At 39.1% G+C, this 22,476-nt stretch overlaps 2 long non-coding RNA genes across 7 annotated transcripts in view; one reads left to right on the top strand and one right to left on the bottom strand.

Annotated features, from left to right (window-relative positions):
- LOC146396137 (uncharacterized) overlaps window positions 1-22,476 on the top strand; it is a 569,893-nt gene that overhangs the window by 459,810 nt on the left and 87,607 nt on the right. The gene's annotated exons all lie outside the window — the stretch shown is intronic.
- The window catches only part of LOC110257097 (uncharacterized), an 85,972-nt gene that overhangs the window by 23,349 nt on the left and 40,147 nt on the right, over window positions 1-22,476 (bottom strand). For 5 of the 6 annotated variants that reach the window (XR_014829802.1, XR_014829797.1, XR_014829801.1 and 2 more), the window contains one exon: window positions 11,019-11,208. The exons of the other annotated variant lie outside the window; for it this stretch is intronic. This is a non-coding gene — a long non-coding RNA (uncharacterized LOC110257097). The remainder of the gene's footprint in view (window positions 1-11,018; window positions 11,209-22,476) is intronic. 6 annotated transcript variants of the gene reach the window in all.

The raw sequence follows: 22,476 nt of genomic DNA, 5'->3' as shown, positions 1-22,476 counted from the left end.
TTTCTATTGCTTTATTCCATTGCTCATTGACCCTCACCTGGAATATGGGAGAGCTTTCTACTGGAAGGCATGTTCCCTTGCCTCTTATTGGTCAAGACAGGCTTCAGGGATAGAACTTGCTTCACTCTTTTAATTTCTTAGGATTCCCACATTTTTAGGACCATCTGTAAGCTAGCACACAGTCTGCTCAACTCTACCTTTTTTTTTTTTTTTTTTGCTTCTAGTTAAAAAAACCAAACCGAAATAAACAAAAAATACCCAAAACCATATACATTCTGTTTTTTTATAAGAATTTAAAATCTAAACATTATATGTAAATAGACAGGAATAATGTAAGTAATAAACACAGGGAATCCTGTGGATGTCTTATGGATCCTGATTCACTTTGTTAGGTAATACATTTATGGTCCTTTGTCTTTGAAATCTGTCTGATTGGCTCTTCTAGGTGATAAACAGAGGATTTTTAATTTTAGGGTGTCATGTGGCTGTCTTTGTAGGATTCTCAGTGCTTCCCAGAACTCATATTCCAATCAATTCTTCATATGTGTGCTCCTGGAACTGTGCCCTGTCTCTGCTTATAGCGGAAGTGGTTATCCTCCTTTTAGCCTCTGAAATTCTTCCTCTAAAGTTTGGGATGTTGCTCAGTAACTTTACAGAAATTTCCATCACCGTCAGTTCTCACCCCTGAAAATATCCTTCATCTTTCCAGCTTATTACCATTGGCTCTGCCACTGGCACAGGTGACTCAAATTCTGGAGCATTATTTTGATCAAGGTCCAAATGAACATGTGTGGAAAAATAGAGCTCAGTAGAGCATATAGGCTGTGCACATAAAGGAGACATTACCCATCTAGGGATCTAAGCATTAGGATGGCTGGATACCTGAGCGGAAATTCAGTATCAGACCAAATCTCACTACAGGGACTCAGCTGGCCACCTGCAAGGATGGCCACTCTTCATTTGACAGGGAGCTTTAAAGCCAATTCTTATTGTTTCACCCCTGTGAGTCCAAATTATGCACAGTTCATCAAGTTTTTCCCAAGATTTATGGCTTTTAGAGTGTTGGGAATATAAGCGTGAATGGGGAGTTCCCATTACAGCGCAGTGGAAACAAATTTGACTAGGAACCATGAGGTTTCAGGTTCGATCCCTGGCCTTGCTCAGTGGGTTTGGGATCTGGTGTTGTCATGAGCTGTGGTGTAGGACACAGACACAGCTTGGATCTGGTGTTGCTGTAGCTGTGGTATAGGCTGGCAGCTCAGCTGTAGCTCTAATTCAATTTGACCCCTAGCCTGAGGAACCTCCATGTGCCGCAGGTACAGCCTTGAAAAGCAAAAACAAACAAACAAACAAACAAAAAACCATGAATGGGACATTTTGGCTCTCAATCGTCAATTTGGTACCATTACATTATTTTAACACCCATGGTCATTGCTTGGTATTGCTCCAATCTAGTCTTTTTAAAGATAAAATTAGTTGGGGCCCAAAGAAGATATTGAACATTCCAATTTTTTCCAAGACTGGAAAATGGAAACATGATCAGTAATAGCACTGATCTGCTTTTGCACCTGCCTGCTCACACACAACTTTGAACTCCCCAGGCATTTCTTAGGGTGCTCACTGGAATTCACTCTTGTGTTCACCAAACTGTCAACAACAAGTCATTACTTAGTGTCTATCATTTTACCTTTCCTGCTCTGGTCCCCTGATCATTGTTTTAAATTTCCAAAGCCGCTTAGAGGAATCTGAATGATGCCATCACTAAGGTGACCTCTGTGTTAATACCAGTGTTTACGCCAAGGGGATCATTACTCTAAGTTGTCAGTCAAGAGTACTGCTATGGTCTTGCCCAAGCTAGAACAATGACACAGTCCATAATTCTCTGTCCCACTTTCCATAAAAACTGCACTTACTGAGGCCCTTATGGTGGCAGCTTCCTTGGAGTTACCTCTAACATGGCTATCCATAGTCCATGAAGGCAGGTGGAATATTAGACATCTCTTCCTCTCCATCACCATCTGATGCTTACATACACCTCCCTATTTTCTTTCCAACTAGAAACAAAAGTTCCCATGCATATCAACTGCAACTGCACCCATACATGTCTGAATTTCATTTAAGCACAATACCATCTGGGCTATCCCAAGACAAAGAACAAATATCCATACTTTTATGAGAAGATGGAACAGAACTGAGTTATAAGGCTCATCCTCATCTGTCCAGGTAGATTTAATTTGTCTTAGAACTCTTTTTCCCCATGGCTATGCTCTTTTGCTCTTCAGTATTTGGCCTGAAATCTGAATTTCCTGGAGGTTTTTTTTTTTTTTTTGCATTAATTCATAGCCCAAGTACATGAAGAATGACCTCACTAGAAACTGGGCAAATGGGTGTCTACACAATTCTCTCAATTTGGGCTTGGTTCTGGTTCTCTTGACATGCTGCCTAAGTAGGGACTGTCAGAAAAGGGAGCACTATGCAGAGTTCTCAGGAGGCCTCTCTCTGTGGGAAAGTATATTGCAATCCCATACATACACAATCTTTCCTTTAAATTCTACCCACCCTTTCAGAAACCAGTTAGATGTCATCTAGCCAATGTGACCCCCTTCCCTTCTCCTAACACTTATCCGAACACTGTGGATTTTCATTTCTTTTTCGAATGCCTCATAGTTCTTCCTGATCAAATGCAGGCTGTTGAAGTGCCTTATACCATTTATATGCATCACTTCTAATAAGATGCACATTTTGTGAGAGTAAGTACAGACTCCTTAAACCATTGACATCATGCCTCATTCTGTGCCTTACTCCTGGTAGAAGCTCCATAATGCTACTGTTCAGTCCATTTCCCAATTTTGAAAGAAAAGGCAATTCTTCAAAGTGAGTGTGATAAATTAGTTTTATAGGAGCCTTTCCTATCATTTGTGTTAGACTTTACCACACTGAAATTCAAAAATAAGGAAAGCAAAAAGGAAACAGCTATCATTTTAAAACAAAATGTAGTTATTTTCAGTAAAATTCTTAATAAATTACCAACTTTCCCCTCTTTTTCACCAAAAAAAATATTTTGAATGAATGATCTCCATTCCTTTCCATAAAAACCTGGATTTTTTTCTAGTGAGTTTTATTATATCTACAGTTGTACAACCATCATCACAACGTAACTTTCAAACATAAAAACCAGGATTTTAATTATAGTCAGGAGCCTGATATGATTCTGATTTTCCATTTTCTTGGTACCCTACTGTGATTAAAATTAAGATTTTCAGAAATATGAAAGCGTTGGGGTTCTTTGTGATGAAGAGGCTGGCAATGACACTGTGGGGACTTGTGAAATATGACACCACAATATTAAAAATGTGATCCTATAAAGTGTTCTTAGTGAAGTGTGCAGCACAGAATATGTCTGCTTCAAACTGATACTGGGAATACTGGGCACATTGAAATATATTTTGGATTCATTTATATATTTATTTACTTATTGCTCATCTTATTCCAAAAATATTTTACGGCAAGAGATGTAACTTGGATTTGCTTCATGAAATAAAGATCTATGAATTTACTTAACCCACAAATTCATTATGAACCAAAAGGAATAACCTCATAGTGACCACACTGGGCAGATGTCATCTGGAGGGAAGAATTCTTCTCTTGGTATAGTACTTTAAGAGAACATACAGAGATAAAACAAAGAGAAGCTGAATAAGACAGTGTAGGGCTTACAGCCTTTATCATATAAAGAATGTTGAAGCACTCAAGATAAATTAGTCTTGAGAGGTGAAGTATGGGGATGTATCTGAGAAATGCCTTCAGCTATCAAGAACCTTCGCATGGAGTAGGCTGAACTGCTTTCAGGCTGAACCAGGATCAATTCACAAAACCTACAGGGATGCAGATTTTCATGCGATGAGAGAAACAGTTTCTGAAGAAAGATTTCTAACTGAGCCTATAGCTGTCTTGTGAAGTCACATGCTCTCCTGTATCAGAAGCTCAGATGGAGGCTCTGCAGCAATTTTTTAAGGTGGTTGTAGAGAGAGTTTGTCCCCTCTTGTCCTCCTGGGCCTGGGCCAGGGAGGAGTAAGGCCTGGGAATTGAGGTAACCCGAGTGGAACCTGTTGCTGGGATAGCAGCTTTATAAGATCCTCTGCCAAGAAAAGAGATACAGGTTGTAAAGCCAGGAGTGATGTAGAAGGACCAAGAGCCAGTTATGTCATGAGTGGGTTACCAAGCAGCAAAGGCAGAGTATATTGGAAGCAGGATAAATACAATCTGATATCACAAACTCAGTTGATGTGTAATGGCACTCTACTGGCATTCAAGCTGACTTGTTTCATTGAGCCAGGGGAGAATTTTTTGAATTATAAATTCACACCTGAAAGATTCTTGCTTTAGTAGAAGTTTAGATTTCTAACTCTAATATTCTATGAGCTGATAAATATATATCCTCTTTTGCTTGACTCTTTTATTTTTATCAACCTCATCGTCATCAGCGACACTATGAATGAGCCTATAGCTTCATCCATACCTGTAGCTTCAGGTATCTCCTCAAAAAATAAACACTAGGTTAGGGAGCTGAATACTTGAGCTCTTCACCTAACTGTTCTAGTCTTCAGATTGTTTATCTGCAAGAAGGACCAGTAAGGGGAGAGAAACTCTAGTTACAACTCTAAATTATCAGGGAGGGGCTGTAATTTGTTAATTCTCTTTTGTCACCTTCAAATAATTTTCCTTGCCCCAGGCATCATATTCCATGACACATATTAGCTAATATTTTTTCTTGGCTTACAAATGCATTCTCTTGGTTCCTGATTGATGATGCAATCTAGTGAACCATTTCACACATGATGAAAATACATCACTAACAGTACTGACTAGATGTCATGGGACTCCAGATGATGGGGGTCAGACAAAACCCAAAGGAAATGGCAGGAAAAGGGGAATAACACCCAAAGAGTCTGCCTATAGGAATATATCATCAAGGCCCAGTTTTAAGAGTTAGTATAATGAAAACAAATCTTAACTTCAAAAGTCAAGTTCTTATTGTGGTTTTTCCCAAAAGCAGAATCTGAGATAACATAGCAGGGTGTGTGGTTTATTCAGAAGTCTGATCCTAAGGTATAGGAATGAAGGACAGGGTAAATGACCTGGGAAGGTGAGGCAAGCCATCCAAAATGAGTTATTGGGTTGGTAACCACAAGGGGTGACTAGGTACTTGACCTATGGAACTGTCTGAAAAGTATTATACAATGCATTTTAGAACTCCTCCCCTGGGAGGACAAAAGGACATCTATTGATTAGTCTTCTATTACCATTTTTAAGAGTTCCTCCACACATGTTGACTTTCCAGATCTTTGGGCCTCTGCATGAAAAATGCTGAGAGATTGCCATAGGCAACCCAAGTTGTGACATCAATTAAGCTTTAGGGCATGAAGCAAGAAGGTGAGGCACTGTCAGGTGATGCCTGGCTGAGGCTTGATGAAGTCTTAAGGAAACAGGTCTCCATAGCCATGAGGAAACACAAGTTTTCTAATATATATGTGTAATCCATGTTTCTCTAGATTTTAAATTTCAGGGTGTACAACCACAGTGAACACAGGTTCACTGCATCTTTCTACCTCCCCAAAACTATAAACTCTAGATGCGGATGATAATTTCACTTATACTCCTTTTTTTTTTTTTTTTTTTTTTTTTTTTTTTTTTTTTTTTTTTTTTGGCCATGACTGCAGCATGTGGAAACTAAATTCCTGGGCCAGGTATTGAACTTGTACCACAGCAGTGACAATGTCAGATCCTTAACCACTAGGGCATCAGGGAACTAATTCCTCACTTGTACCATTGAACAAGGCTGATCAACTCCCACAGAAGATCAAATGGGACTTCTGGTCCCTCTGAGTGCTACTACCTCTGCTGGGCAGCATTTCTGCTCCTCTTGCTGAGAATTACTAGCTCTGCTGTTAAAAACCATGTCACCTTAAAATCCTTTCTCCCCTGCAATTTCAGGGCTTGGTTACTTGGCCAGACTTATTCCCAGTTCATTCATTTTGATGAAGTTACCCATGTTCAGGAGACGTTTCAGTCCCTCATGGAGGTAGACTTTTGGAAGTAGATTTTCTGCATAGCCAGTTGGTGAGCACAGCTAAAATTGATACTAAACCTACACATCAGTACTAGCTCAAACATCTATTGCAAAAAAATGTCTCTTGTAAGGCCCATTTAGAGGAATGGTCTGAAATAGTTGGAACTAGGAGGAGAAGGTAACAACATGAGAGAGACTCTTGATGCTCAGCTAGAAAGCAAAGGTTGTGAGCATTCTTCTGTCTCTTATATTTTCCTTGTACTAAGAGCTATGACTATTTCACATTCCTGTACCCATAAAAAGTGATTATTGGTTTGGAAAAAAAAATGGTGTTTTGTACTGGACTATATTCTGAAAGTCATCACTCCCATGCTTCTAAGTCATTGTATTTGAGTTTCTAACATTTTCCAAAGAAGGTATTTCAGTTACTATCATTACTTACTTAATGCTGTTTAAACTGCTTACTATCTGGAAGTCCTTACAAATGATTAGGCCAAAACCCATATCATATCTTGAACCATTTCCTAGTCAAAACCCAGTGGAGATAGAGAACAGCTGCTTTATTCTGTGTACCTTTTATAAATATGCGCTAAGTAACTAGGTGGCTACTCTCCTCTGCATCTTGGTTTCTCAAGTTTTTAAAGAACTAGGGATCAGTCGTTACGAAGTCATTCCTTTCTGGTGTAGCTAATCCCAATTTTAATACAAAAAATATAAGGAAGAAACATTTACCAATCTTTTAACCTCTGAATCCTCTCCCTTCCTTGCTCAGAGTGCCCTACAGGCAGTGGAGACTTAATACATTTCTTTTCAAAGAAATGTAAGCACTTTTGAGGTCTGAGTTAGCTCATCCCCTCCTCTCATACTCCTTGATGAAGGATGTAATAAGATAGAGAAAAAGGACAGAGGCAGAGAGGCATGAAGAGGCATCTTTCTTCAGCAAGAAACTGTCATGGAAAGGATGACAGGATGCAGAATATTGGAGGATGAGAAGTTTCCTACTCAAGTTCTTTTCCTGTTTCTTTGTAAAAGCACTAACTCTAGCTTAGTCTTTTTGTCTGTCAGTCATGGTTGCTGAGCTTGTAGACACTGACAGATAGAAAGGGATCTTCTAAGGTTGTTTTAAATGGTATAATGTCTTCAGACAGAACTTAACATACTCTTCATAAGCACAGAAGAGAGAAGGTAGAAGGGTTAGAAATAGAAGGGATAGAAATGGAAATCTATGCAAGTAATAGTAACAGTAATAATTGTAACAGTAATAATGGCTGATTGAGCACTACTCTATGACATGTCCTTGCTTATTTGATCCCCAGTTAACCCAACTGTATTAATCTGGGCCCTTTCAATTGCAAGTGATAAAACCTGAAGCTAGTTTCTTTATAATTTTTTGGTTTTGAATCCAGTCATGTCTAGGTTTCCAGATATATATGATTTAAATGATGTAAATAGGACTTAGTCTCACTTTCCTTCCCTAGGTCCAGTTTTCCATGGGTTAACTCTATTCTCAGGCAGGTTCTCTTTTGGTGGTTAGTTGACCATCAGGAGTTTGAGGTTTATGTCCTATATTCATGGAAAAGAAGGATCATTTCCTAGCATAATATCTAGAAAAAAAATCTCATTATCTATCCTTGTGTATTGAGTCTATCCCTAAGTCAATCAATGGCTATAGGTGTACAGCATTCAGTTGGTTGGGCTTGAGTCCCATGATGGTCCCTTTGGGCTGAAACAGGCGGGGTAAAGGGATAATGGTAGAGTGGGTCCCACGGAGCCTCAAGGAGTGAGAGTTAAAGAGCTAGTTCTCAAAGCAAATTTGAAGTTATAGAAGAAGGAGGAAAGACTATGAGGTATTATTCAATTTGTCCAAGATGACATCAAGTTTCCAAAAATTCCTTTCCTATATGGTACCAGTTAAGAGGTAGCCACAGGAGGAAGATTCAAGAGGAGAGAATTAAGCAGAAGCCACTCCACTGAAAGATCACCATTTGCCAGACACTGTCATGAATGGACACAGAAGAGCCTGCCTTGCTCTCTCTTTGTCCATCCTGTCTTCTCTGCTCTTGGCCCTGGTCATGACAGCAGTCCAAGTCACCACCAAGTACTTAGCCGTAGACTTCCAGACAATGGTTTTATAGCCCCCTCATTAAGCTTCTCCTAGTAGTCCCACTTCTACTGTGTGCACCTGGATTTTCAAATTCTCCTGCAAGCTCTGACATGTCCACCCTCACCACTAACCAGGCAAACCACTCAGTGACCAATTCTCTCATCCTTCAGCATCCCCCTTCACACTTCATCTCTTCCTCTATTTGTTCAAGCTTTAATTAAAAAAAAAAACTTAATCGCATAATGCTTACAGTCACTCTCTCTTTCTGACCAAACTTTGATTGATACACTGGAAGAGTAAAAGTGACATATGTCCAGGATATCCATTATCCTTATTTTATATGTGAGAAAATAAAACTAAGAATCAGGATGGTTAACGTTTTCTCCCAGAACTACACAGCTATTGAATGGGAGGGTTAGAATTGAAACCTAGGCTTTAAACCGGTTTGAAAACTGTTTTAAACTGGGGTTCCTAAGAACCCCTGGAGCCATGTGATTAGACAAAGTTTGGAAAACTAACATGCGTGTGTGTTAGTGGTGTGGGTCCTTAGGGAGGTGGGAAGGAGGGAGTAGCACCTTTGAAGGGCTCCCATCTCTCGTCTTTATCCCACCCCACCTCTCCCCCTTTTCTGCCACCAAGAGCATGGACTCTTTCCCTGGCCTCTGCTTTGCCAGTTTCTTTGAACCTACTCTGCCCAGTGCCTATGTTTCCTGGCATCATGATTGGCAGGCACTGTTGGAACAGCACAGAAGGGGCATCTCTGAGTAGAGCAGATGAGGACAGAGGGCACAGACCTTGACATGGTGCAGTGCTGTGCCAGGCCAGAGTCAGAGGGCAATGCGCATCCCAGCCAGAGGCAGGAAGTGGCAGAGGCAAGTTGAACGAACACCCTGGGTCCCTCTGGACTCCAACCAGCACTGGAAATTTTCACGAATGCTAAATCCACTTGCTCCTTTACAGGAAAAGCTGACCCTTGAGCCATCTTTCCTTCAGCAGTTCCAGTTTGTTTTTCCAGTGGCCTTCTGCCTTAGCCATCATTGCAATCAGCCCTTGGGCGTAAGGGGCTAAATTGATGATCTTTTTGAATACCCAGAGACTCATACTCACAACATACAGGAATAAAGTGACATGATCATAAACACCAACATACTCCTGTACGCCAAAACACATTTGCACGCTTCTTGGTCTTGCTCCCAAAATAAATTACTGGTCATTGAAATTTAAGAAGAACAAAGGAAATTCCAAAGCAGAACTCCTTACTGTACAAATGCCTAAATTCAAGCCCCATCCTTATTCTAGTTCATCATTATTATTTTGTAGGGAAAACTCATTACAGTGATGATAAACTCACGGTGGCATTTCAGATTTAATTTTTCAAGAATTTCCAAGGAATCCATTAATGGAATGAAATTAGCTGGCAGATACTGGAGAGATATGTAGAAGGACAACTTTCTAGATTATTGCCACTGTTAATTGTGGTCATCAATATTGAAAAGTACAAGAATCATGGAGAAACAAGAGGAGTGATAGAAAGAACACTGAGCTTGTAATCAGAAGCCCTTGTTCAAATTCTTATTACTTGTTGTGTGGTCTTAAACAGATAGTTTAACTCCTTGCAGAGTCAGTTACTTCCTTGGTAAAACTGCAATAACAAAAATCTACCCAAAAGTAATAAACACAAGAGACAAAAGTACCTGCAACACATGAATATTCATTATTGTTTGAATAAACTTGTGATTAACCCACTCTCATGCAGAGTTAATTAATCTGAAGATTTTGAAAGCCTAACTGTATTTCCCCCTTGATCCTGTAGATAACTATTGTTCAAGATGACATCTGTGAGGCATTGCAAGATTTTGGTATATTCCCTAAATAACCAAATCAAAATGAAACCATATGGTTTTTATGTTAGAGGGATTACTGACTTTCAAGAAATTAGCATACAATAAAATAATTTTCATGTGAGGCAATGCTCAGATTTCAGATAACGTATGCAGACAATTAACCAGAATAATGTAGTCTTACTGACACAATCATTTCCATATAAGGAGGCACACCTGCCAAACTCAGAAAAACATCTTTTTGTTATTTTTCCTGGAGTTTTAGCCTTGAGCTGCCACGGAGAAAGGAAATGCCCTTCTCAGTTCTCTTCAATTCCTTTGACTCACATTCATCAAGATACTGAACATTTTCAGAAGGGGTGGATTTGTTCCCCTCAATTTCTACCCATTTTTCATTTTGCTACTCAAAGCTATTGAATGGGACATGACAAATTTCACTTTTCTCTGAGACACCAACTGGGCTTTCCTTTGAATTTAATGCCCAACAATATTTGTAGCCTTATTTATCCCGTCTACTGATTAAAGTCATAATTAAAAGAATGACTCCCTAGCACAGGGAACTATACTTAATATATTTTAATTACATTTAATGGAAGAGAATGTTCAAAACGAATGCATATGTGTGTGTTTGTGTATGTGTGTGTGTATAACTGAATCGCGTTGAAATACACATGACACTAATACAACATTGTCAATCAACTATATTTCAATAAAATTATAAAATATAAATTTACCAACCCCCAAATAAATTCCTCCACTCTACCAATTTTTTTCTATTAAGAAAAATATAATACTAAAAAAATACCATCAAAAAATAAAAGAATGTCTCAAGAGGATTCTGTCCTGGCTACGGAGGCTTCCAACTGAACAGACAGAGAGGCCCGTCCTTACCGTCCCCTGCAGCATGGCTTCTATGTGTCATTGGGCTGTGGCCTGGACAGCTGCCAAGGTGGCTGGAAGAATATGTGTGTGACTTCTTGATCATTGTAGGGGCAGCTCATACCTGGAAAACCGGGGTTGTCATATCCTTCTGAATCAGTAAGAAGTTAAATAAGCCCCCTTCTCAACTTCCTTTCTGTCTCTTGGCTCCCTTTGGAAGACAATCCAGTTCTTATCCCTTGACAGAGCAGTTTCTGACCAGGAAATAGTTGAAAAAGTGCAGTTATCTCCTTCAAGAAAACTCTTGAGTCTTCCTAGATGCAAAGGGAGACAGGAAGTTCTTTTCTCAGAGGAGTTTTCAGTTTTTTTTTTTTTTTTTTTTTTTGAGTTGGCATAAGCATACCTTCCCTTAACGAACATGCATGTGATAGTTTAACTTCACAGAAATTTGTATGATTAACCTAAACACCTTGAAATCTTACTTGATTCCTCTGTGTGTAAAACATAATAATACCTTAGATTAAGTTTTAAAGAAATACAAACAACTAGATACTGTTAGGCATCTGAGAACTTTTAAATATTTAGTAAACCTGGCTCAGACTGATGTCATTTTCCTGGGCTGAGTAGATAGATTTCACCTCCCAACTTTGTAATCCTAGATCAATTACGTCAAATGTGGTGGAACCTAGACCCACCAAGATTGGGATCCAATAACATCCTTGCTTGTAGTTCTTGTGGTTAAAAAGAAAAAATAAAGAATTTAAAGAATCCATATTGTTATCCAGCCTGACAATTTCATTCCTTTACTTGAAGAATATAGCCTATTTTTAATGTAATTACTAACATAATTGAATTTACATCTGTCTTTCTCTTATTTGTTTGCTGTTTGGCTTATTTCTTGTTTCTTTTTTAATCCTTTTTTGTTTTATATTGGATTAATAAGATATTTTTATTGTTCCATTTTTTCTTTTACCATTTTTAGTGATTATCCTAGAGATTACAATGCAGTCTTGATTTATCATGGTGAAAACAGATTATACTATTACTTTTACCATTTCCTTTCCATTACTAGAATCTTAATTTTATTACTTCCTTTTACAAAGCATTATTTTTATCATTATTTTTAGTTTTATGCATGTTTTAAAGCTATGAAATATTGCAGTCAATGGTCTTGAAGAATCAATATTAATTTACATTTGCATACATATTTATCTTTTCCAGCATTCTTAATTTTTTTCCTGAATTTCCATGTTTTCATCTGGGATGCTTTTTTTTCTGCACATATAACTTTCCTGTAGTACATATTTGGTAACAAAAACTTCTGCTTTTTTTAATTTCTTAAAATTATTTTTTCTTTCAGTTTCAGAAAAGAGTATTTTCACTTGGTATAGAACTCTATTTGATACTTACATACTTTTAATACCTTAACTCTGTCTTCTGGAGTTCCTGTTGTGGCACAGTGGAAATGAATCTGACTAGGAACCATGAGGTTGCGGGTTCAATCCCTGGCCTCACTCATTGTGTTAAGGATCTGGTGTTGCCATGAGCTGTGGTGTAGGGTGCAGATGTGGCTCATATCTGGCGTTGCTGTGGCTGTGGTGTAGGCTGGCAGCTGTAGCTCTGATTCGACCCCTAGCCTGGAAACCTCCATATGCTGGGGGTGTGGCCTTAAAAAGACAAAACAAACAAACAAACACAACTCTGTCTTCTACCTCCTCAATACATTGTCTCCTGGCTTTCATAATTTCTATTGAGAAGTCAGCTATCACTCTTATTTTTGCTCTCCTGAAGATAAATGCCCTTTCCTCTATGGATGCCATTAAGTTTTTCTCTCTGCTTTTGGTTTTCAGCACTTTGGCTACCATGTTCTTGAATATGCTTTGCTTTGTATTTTTCTTGCTTGGGTTTCACAGAGCTTTTTATATCCACATGTCTTTCATCAGATTTTGAAAATTCTGTCATTATTTCTTTCGGTATTGTTTCTGGGCCATTTTCTCTTTTCACTCTTCCTTGGATGCCAATCATATATATATTAAAACTTTTCTCATGTTTCATGTACCTCCTACAGTTTTTACACTTTTTTTCCTCCCTGTAAATCAGCTTAGACACAGCAAAACACTAGACAAAAACAAACAAACAAATGAAAATCTTAACTGTAACTAAGCATATTGTTGAATTCTTAATTTCAGACACTTGTGCTTTTAAATTTATAGAACATATATTTAATGTTTTTTAAAAGTTACACATTCAAATTATCTGTGAATTTATGCATACCTTCATCTCTTCTATCCATCTTTTCTTCAATTTTCTTAGAAATATTCATTACATTTATTTTAAAACCCTTAACTCCTAACTCCAACATTTGAATTATCTATGGGTCTTTTTCTCTTATATGATGTGCATAATCTATAAAAGAACCACAGATGCTCTGGACAAAATTAAGTCCTATCCAAGAAAGTTCCCTCTTTTCTCTATTAGGTAGAAAAGGCAAATCACTGACCTCCTCACAACCACCAGAAATTGAGCTCATACTGGGCTGGATGGCTGTTATAAAACTCAGTGCACCTCTGATTTTCTCTTGTTTGTCAGTTGTGGAACCCAAGGATTTGAATGAACACCTTAGTCCTGAAAAACTGTGTGAGATTATGTTCTAACCATCACAGACTTTCAGTGTAGTGCTTTAGCCTCCCTCCGTACACAGCAAGTTTGAAAATTCAAAATCTGTCAAATATCTTGAAGCAGACCCCCTGCTTTTATGGGTCTTTGTTTCCTTCACCATATGTGAGAGTTCACTTTTTCTTTAAAAGATTTTTGCCCAGTTCACTAGACTTCCTCATAGACTTACAACTGAGTAAATGTTCAACAGGGCCATGGCTTCCAAGTTTCCTAACAGGTAACTTTGGGTCCATGTAACTGCCAAAATTTGCCTCTTTCTCTTTCCTTTGGAAGAGTCCCTCTGTTTGGATAGGCAATTCTCAACTCACAACTAAATGTTTCAAATGCTCCAAGTGGGGAAAAAAATTACTAATGTTGATTAGCTTTCCTTGAGATGGGTTTTCTTTCTCTGGATTTTACTTGATCTTGTCCTCATAGCTTTTGCAGATCTGTGATCCTTTAAAATTGTGACTTTTTTTTTGTAGTATATGTGGCTTTGTCTGTGGCAGTGAGAACAGTGATCAGCTATGACCTCTGCATCCTGTGCAAAAGATGAAACCATAATTTTCTGAGCCATGTTCTGATTCATTGGTTCTAGTCACTGTCAATCTATTTTATTGTAATTAAATATGGGTACAATAATGTATAAATTGGAGTTCCCGTCATGGCGCAGTGGTTAACAAATCTGACTAGGAACCATGAGGTTGCAGGTTTGATCCCCGGCCTTGCTCAGTGGGTTAAGGATCTGGCATTGCCATGAGCTGTGATGTAGGTTGCAGGCGAGGCTCGGATCTGGCATTGCTGTGGCTCTGGTGTAGGCCAGCAGCTGCAGCTCTGATTAGACCCCTAGCCTGGGAACCTCCATGTGCCATGGGTGTGGCCCTATAAAAGACAAAAACAAAAAACAAAACAAAAAAAATGTATATGTATATGAATAAACTCAAACCTGAATCTTCCCATTTGTTTTTACCAATCCCCCACTTTCTCAAAATTACAGATCCATTATTTTTGTAGGCATTTAATCAATATTTAATGCCAGTTTTCTTTCTAACAAACTAGACATTTATTCAATAGCTAAAGTAAATTGTGAGATAAATTTGGGTTTTTAATATTTTATTTTTATTTTACTTCTAATAACTTGCAGGGAAATCTCTTTAAAATTATATTCTACTTGCAGCTCTTTGGGAATTTTTTTATTTATTTGACCTATAACAGATACCATTATTGGGGACAACTACAAAATTTAGGCTTTTATATGGTGTTATAAATATTGAATCTACATCCCTGAATCTTAACACTACTGTAAAAGTAAGTGTTGGGTAAAACTATCGGACATATTATAAAATACTTTTGAGTGCTCTAAACTAGTTTGTGTTCAGTTTCCTCTTATTTTCAGCTTATAATTTACTAAATGAAATCATACAAACAAGATGCATGCACTGACACAATAGAGAATAGAAGGTAAATTATGATTCTATACACTGATAATAATATGGTTACATTGTCACAAATCAAAGATCATCCTAAAAGTTAGATAAAGTCCTTGGTACAGAAAATCAAATTAAAAACCAAAACTATCACTGCTGGTCAAACTTTTCCATAATTCAGTTAGTTTCTATCCATTTACTTAAAAAATGAAGAATAAATTATTTAATTGGGGAGGATATTTTGCAGTTATTTCAATTTGGTAGAGTCCCTAGGAGTCAGGACATCCCAAATTACTCAATCCATAGGAACATTATCAAAGTTTTGATTTTTATTATTTTTAACAAACACGTTGAAAACTGGTCAGGGTATTTTTCTGCGTAAAATAATCTTGACAAAAGTTCATAATGTAGCACTTTTAGAAGTCAATTAAGCCTCTTTATGTGCTGGAATCTGCCCCAAAGTGCTTATTGAGAAAAAGGCAGATGGCAGGCAAAAGATGTGGGTAACATACCCCACTTTTCCATCAAGAACATATGGATGTGCTCTCAAACACTTCTGCAAACACCCACTATTCAGTCTTCATCAAGATGTGCAACCTTGAACTGTCTGCTATTCAAGATTTAACAAAAGCTTGGCTGACAAGGGAGACTCTAAATTCTATGTTTGGTTCAAGTTTGCTTATCTGAAAGAATGGCCATTCTGAGGCTTTTTACTTTAGTTGTTTGTTCAGTTAGTAAGAATTATGTCACTTATGCTCTGTGATGCCAAGAAACTCAAGAGCAAATTTGAACTCTTTGTCATATTTATGCTAGCCTTAATGGTCTGTATATCTGTTTTCTTCATTGTCATGGTCTAGATTTTCTATTTCTCTCTCCTTTTTTTCTTTGTTCCTATTTAATCTTTATATCATTGAGTATATTTGTGCTGTAAGCTACTTCAAATCTTCTTGAGCATGTGGTGGCATATAAACACACTAGGAGTATGAATGTGAATTTCCTTGGATCTGTTTGTGGTGTTGCCACATCTCTGGGATTCCAATGAATTTTGACTGATATTCAAATGGTATCTGTCTGTTTAATCTTAACTCTAGAAGGAAATGCCTGGATAGATTTCCCCTTTGAATGATCACGAAGAGGTTCTGCAGTTTTTCTTTTTCTGTAGTTCTCCCAGTGCTTCTTTGTTTCTGTTAGAATTTGATGTTATAGGCACTATGGATTTTGGGTTGCCCAACCCTATTTAATATAGTCACCAAATCCACATCTGTTGAATCTGGAGCCAGGATAGATGTGGTGAACTGAAATAGAGATTTGGGACTAATCATGGAACTAGGGCTTTATTTGAATGAGCACCTTTTAAAATGACACTAGAAGAGGAATGTAAAATAAGACACTAGAATCTTTTAGACTCTAATTTCCTGACAATCTATGAGATGAGAGCTGACCCAGAAGAAGGTGTCAGCAGAAACTGAAGATGCTGTTTTTGTTAAGGCAGCTTCCATGTTGAAATATAGGTCATAAGAAGTGATTCTTGGAAACTAGATGTTAAAATTAAACATGAGGACAAACCTCCCATTTCTGCACAAGGCCCAAAAGCAAGGTGAAGGAGGGAGCACCACAGCATCCTAACAGAGGACCAGAGGAAAAGCATTCTCGTAAAGGCACCTGCCATGCTTCCTTGAAAGACCTGTGGACATCACTCTGCCATGGGGAGGCTGGAACAGGAAATAGCTTGTTTCTGAGAGCAACACCACTCCACCAATGCCTCTACTACAAGGGAAAGACTTTGAGAAAAGGCTTGGTCGAGATCAACAGGAGGAGCAGGATCAAGACGGCAAAAGAATAAGATATGGCTCTCACCTTCTCCCACAAACATATAAAACAAGCAAACAAACAAACAAAAATCTCCATGTAGAATGACTCACACAGAACATCTACTGAATGCTGGCAGAAGGCCTCAGACTTCCAAAAAGGGCAAGGAACCCTCCACATAACTTGGTAGAACAAAATAAAAAAAGAGAGAAAGAGATAAATAGTACGTGTGAAAAGTCTGCACAATGCTATTAATGTCATTGGAAAGAGTTAGGTGGAAGGTCCCTGAGTCCTTTTTCCCTCCAGGACTCTGGCCAAATATAAAAACAAACATCAGAGTCAAATGGGATCAAAGCATCAACCCTTTAATCTAGATGATAAGAGTTCCTAGAAAACTTCATTGGGAATGCAGATTAAGTGGGAGGCCAAAATTGGGATTCTTATTTTCATCTTTTGAAGTGAACTAATTGGCATCCTGTGTGACATATCTCTCCAACTTTCCTCCCCACATGCTAGTGGGGAAACAAGAAAGGAGAATAAAGATTGTCTATTTAAGGTTCAGATACTGCCAGTGCAAGGGGAATCCACCACAGGGCAGGAAAACAAACAAGTATGAGATAGGTTCTTGCTTTTGAAGCAAAGGCACCTTACCTAGTAGAATAGGCCATGTGGTCCCCTGGTAATCAGGCCCTTACTCATTAGATAAATCACTTCTGCACTCTAGTAAGGTGTGGTAACGATGCTTTAAGAGCTCCTTTCTCTGAAGTCCAAGGCAATCATTCAGTTAGAAAAGGAGAATTCCTCTTTATATGAATACTACCTCATTGAGCTCATTGGCTGGAAGACCTGGCAACATCTGGGCTCTACATAGACAAAAGCAAGGTTTTCTTACAAAGTATTTGTAGGCATATTTACAAGGGCAGTGATTACAAGTTGTTTATGAGGCTAAGAGGGCAGAGGCTGACCTAAGTGTGAGAAATTGCCCAGTTGTGACACAGATCTCTCTGCTGTATCACAGTGGCCAGTATCACAGTGGTCACTGTTGGAAAGTTTGACCTGCCCTTTTCACTTGTTCCTCCTCCTTGAGCTGTAACCTTTACAAGCTCTGAGTCAGTCTTTGCAGGGGAACTCTCTGTGTTGTCAACACAGCCATCTCATGGAGATGGTTCTTCAAAGTCGCCTTATGGGATTGCTCATGGAGAAAAAACTTCTGGGGCCACACCATAAGTGAAAGGCATAGAGGCACAACACAGTGAATGTGGGGTTGGAACAACGAGTACCATAGGCTCTGGATGTGTGTGAGGAATACTTGGGAGCCTTAAAAAATCCTCCAGTCTAAGTAATGAAATTGCATCCAACTGCCCCCATAGCTCTTATAACAAAGCCTTACTGAGAAGTATGCACTCCAGAGTCAATTGGACTCACACAGATGGACACTGTGATGCGGGGCTGGGAGAGAGCTAGATAATAATTTAAATTCCTGCCCCAAACACATTACAAATTACTCTGTGCCTTCCAGAGTCACTTACAAGTAGACACAATCCAGAGTTGTAGATCTACCAATGACAAGAATCGTCTATTAAATTTCATTCTTTTTGGAGAAAAGGAATACAGCAGAGGGCATGACGGTGTTAGCACAATGAAAGGCACAGAGGGCAAACAGCAACCTATTCTTCATTTCAGAGGAAGTCTTTATCCTTTATCGTGGAAGTCAGGAAGGACCTTGAATCAGGGCCTGGTCAGGGCTGGGTAGATCATCCCACAGGCTGTGTGGAGTAGGTGAGCCTGGCAAGGTGGAGGATATAATAAAACAAAGTAAAGGGCTTTAGGTATCTTAATTCCAAAAATATATATTCCATAATACTTCATTCTCTTAAAGTATCTACTATTACTGTGTAGACTATTTGTATAACACCAATCACTTACTAAAATTAAAGCAACAAGTGTCAGTTAAGCATGGTTTTACCTACTTACAACCCTAAAGATAAATCTGGCTAATATTGACTCAAAATGGCCCAGGTATTTATTTGGTTGTCCTCATCACCAGTTGGTTTTTTTTTTCCCCTGTTTATTTGGGGTTTTCGCTGTGTGTTTTTTTGGTTTAGTTTGATTTGGTTTGATGCTGATGATCAAGTTTACAGAGGTCACTTCTCTGTGGTCCACTGTCTCTCTCTGTGGAATGGGTGTTGCTGAGGCCCATCTGAGCTGGTACCGAAGGCCCCAGAGTCCTGTCCTCTGGATCTCACAGTATCTCTCTTCTCTTCAGGAGACTTAAGTGTTAACATTGTCCTGACTGCCTTTGCCTTTCAGGAAGATTAATGGAGTTCAGCCTGCCAAAGATAAGCATGTCTGGGAGGAGCAGGCAAGAGCTAAGCTGTGTCAACACGGCCTAAGGGCAGGAGAGAACCAAATTGATTACTCAGGTTATCTCCACCCTCCTCCTCCCCTGCCCATCCATTTTCAATTCTAATACAATTTGATGTCTATAAATGTGCAGACAGATAAAGAAGCAAGCTTATGGAACAGCTGCTTAACGTTCTAGCCCTTATGAGATGCTAAATCACACCTAGAAATGCAGCAAAAGGGATAAAATTGAGATTCCAAGGGAAAAACACTCCTTAGAGTTGTGAAGTTTGGGGGAAGGGATATAGGGGCAAACAGAAAATGCGAGATACCCCAGGGGTCCTTGCTTGAGTGCTGATGATTGCTAAAATTCCTTTCCAAGGAGGAAGAATCTGTTGATGATATGATGCATTTTCCTAAGAGAAAACACAACCTGCTTTGCAGGGAGAGAGGCAGAGGGTATCTGCCAAGGATTATTCTTTCCATCCTTTCCCCAGGTAGCAGTGACTCACCTTTAAAAGAAAGGACTGAGGAGTTCCGTCGTGGCTCAGTGGTTAACGAATCCGACTAGGAACCATGAGGATGTGGGTTCCATCCCTAGCCTTGCTCAGGGGGTTGAGGATCCGGCGTTGCCGTGAGCTGTGGTGTAGATTGCAGACACGGCTCAGATCCCAAGTTACTGTGGCTCTGGCATGGGCTAGAAGCTACAGCTCCAATTCCACCCATAGCCTGGGAACCTCCATATGCTGTGGGAGTGGCCCTAGAAATGGCCAAAAGACAAAAAAAAAAAAAAAAGAGAGAGGACTGTGAGGGACATCTGCATAGAATGGTATCTCCAAAGTCTCTTCTGCCTGGGGGATTTTTTTTTTTTTTTTTTTGCTTTTTTAGGGATGCACCTATAGCATAAGGAAGTTCCCAGGCTAGAGGTTGAATCAGAGCTGCAGCTTCCACCCTATTCCATAGCCACATCAATGCCAGATCCAAGCCTCATCTGTGACTTACATCACAGGTGCTCAGGGCAATGCAGGATTCTTAACCCATTGAGCAAGGCCAGGGATTGAACCTGCCTCCTCATGGATACTAGTTGGGTTCCTAACCCACTGAGCCACAGAGGGAACTCTTGTCTGGGATCCTTTTCTGGTTTTGAAATAGAAAAGGGGAAGCTTTTGGACTTTCCATATAATAATGGCCTCTGCAAAATTATCAAGTCTTCAAAATGCCTCTTTCCCTGAGATGCCCCTAGTTGCTGACAGCTAAACTCTTTCTCCACATTTCCCTTGGGGCGTTTGCCTTTCTTTCAAAGGTCTCTGTGTTTAAATGACCTGGTGGTAGTCAACTTCAGAGAGGTTTTGGTTCTTGGATTTAATAAAAAATGGGAAGAGCCATTTGTAAAGTCCAGCCTTAAGCCACCTCCTGGCTCTGTGTTCTCTATATAAACACATTACCACCTCAGGCTATCATTGTAATCTCCTCAATTGTCCACTTTTACAGGATTGTCCTATGAGATTGATAATATCATGCTATTAAAAAGATGTTAGTTACTCCTGGAATTCCTGTTGTGTCTCAGTGGTAACCTAACTAGTATCCTTGAGGATGAGGATATGATGCTTGGCCTTGCTAAGTGGGTTAGGTATCCAGTGCTACCGTGAGCTCGGATCCTGCATTGCTGTGGTTGTGGTATAGGCCAGCAGATGCAGCTTTGTTTCAAGCCCCAGGCTGGGAGCTCCCTTATGCCACAGATATGGCCCTAAAATGAGAAATAAATAAATAAATAAATAAAATAAAAAGATGTTAGTTACTCAATACTACTGCTGCTTCTAATACTGACTGTAATGAGAATAATAGTGGTCATTTTGCCAACATTATGGGAATTATCAAAATAACCACAGGACAATAACTTAATAGTCTAAGATACACAGTTTTTTTATGACCAGAAATTGGTTTCAATCAATTCAGATTGTGGTGTTTGGGCAGGAAATAAATAAACCAGATGAGAGAACTTGATGATATTATAGATGATACATTTTATATTAAATGAACTTGAAGCTGAACAAAGAGTGTGGCCCCCTTCATTTCTCTCTCTCCTTTATACATCCTTTCAATAGAGTCATTTATGAATTTTCTATGGACTGAATGTTTGTATTCCTCCCAACTGAAATCCTAATTCCCAATGTGATGATGGTATTTGGAGGAGGGACTTCGGGGAGGTGATTATGTCATGAAGGTGGAGCACCGAGATAGGATTAGAGCCCTTATCAGAAGAGACAGGAGAGAGTTTGCCTTCATCTCTGCTGTCCGTCTTGTAGGGATACAAGGAAAAGAAGCTACTGCACCACAGCAGAGGCTCCTGATCTTAAGGTCTGCAGCACAAATGGGATGGACAGAGTCCCTCTCCCCAACTCATTCCCCCTACCATTTGAGATGGATGTGTTTTCTTCTGGTATCCAGGTGGTCCTGGCAAGTGGATATGGGTTATCTGCCTGTGGCATAGCTTGCAATGTGGCTCAGATTCCATCCCTGGCCCTGGAACTTCCATATGCCATAGGTGAGACTGAAAATGGAAAGGGAAAAAAAAAGATGAGTCAAAACAGCTTGCTGCATGACATTTTATAGCACATAATCATCATCTTAGTCACTTTGGGCTGCTATGACAAATTGCCATAGACTGGGCAACTTAAACAACAGGCATTTACTTCTCATACTTCTGGATGCTTGGGTGGCAGCAGATCTGGTATCTGGTAAAGACACTCTTCCTGTTTTGCAGATAGTGATATATTGTAATCACTGCCATACTTTGGGGCTCAAACAGTGAAGGGAAGACAGAGGGGCATTGCCTTTCTTACAGTATGAGGGCTGTGAGAGGGACATCTAGCTTTGCTGTCTCAGGTCCACCATCATTTGACATGGCTGATCACCTGAGTACCTGTCATTCAGCCCTCTAGTTTCATGGTTTTGGCTTAAATGGAGCATCTGTGCTTTTCCTTGCTTGTAGAATATTGTCTGGGATTAATTCACAGTCATAGGTTATTCTCTGGAATAGTAGGTCAAAGGAGTCCTTGAATAAGCCTGGAATTCCAACTAATAAAGAAAAAAGATGTAGTTTCAGAGCATGTTAACATAAATATATGTAAGACTTAAGTAGTACTTGTCATTTGAATAATTCTACAACGCAGAGGGGTAAATTCTCTAGTGTAATTAAGATTGAGGATTTTCATTCATATATATATGTGTGTGTGTGTATAGAAGAGGAGTTATGGATTTATAATCCTAACAACACACACACACACGTGTGTTTATATATATAAAACACACATACATATACATCTGCCCATGTATGTAGATATAGAT

Source organism: Sus scrofa, chromosome 15 (genome assembly GCF_054392235.1).
Source record: "Sus scrofa isolate SSC_HxYL_T2T_F1_AM1 chromosome 15, Sscrofa_HxYL_maternal_Yorkshire_Landrace_v2.0, whole genome shotgun sequence".
Taxonomy (NCBI): Eukaryota; Metazoa; Chordata; class Mammalia; order Artiodactyla; family Suidae; genus Sus; species Sus scrofa.
The sequence above is the reverse complement of the archived record's forward strand: the minus strand, read 5'-3'. Positions and strand labels throughout refer to the sequence as shown.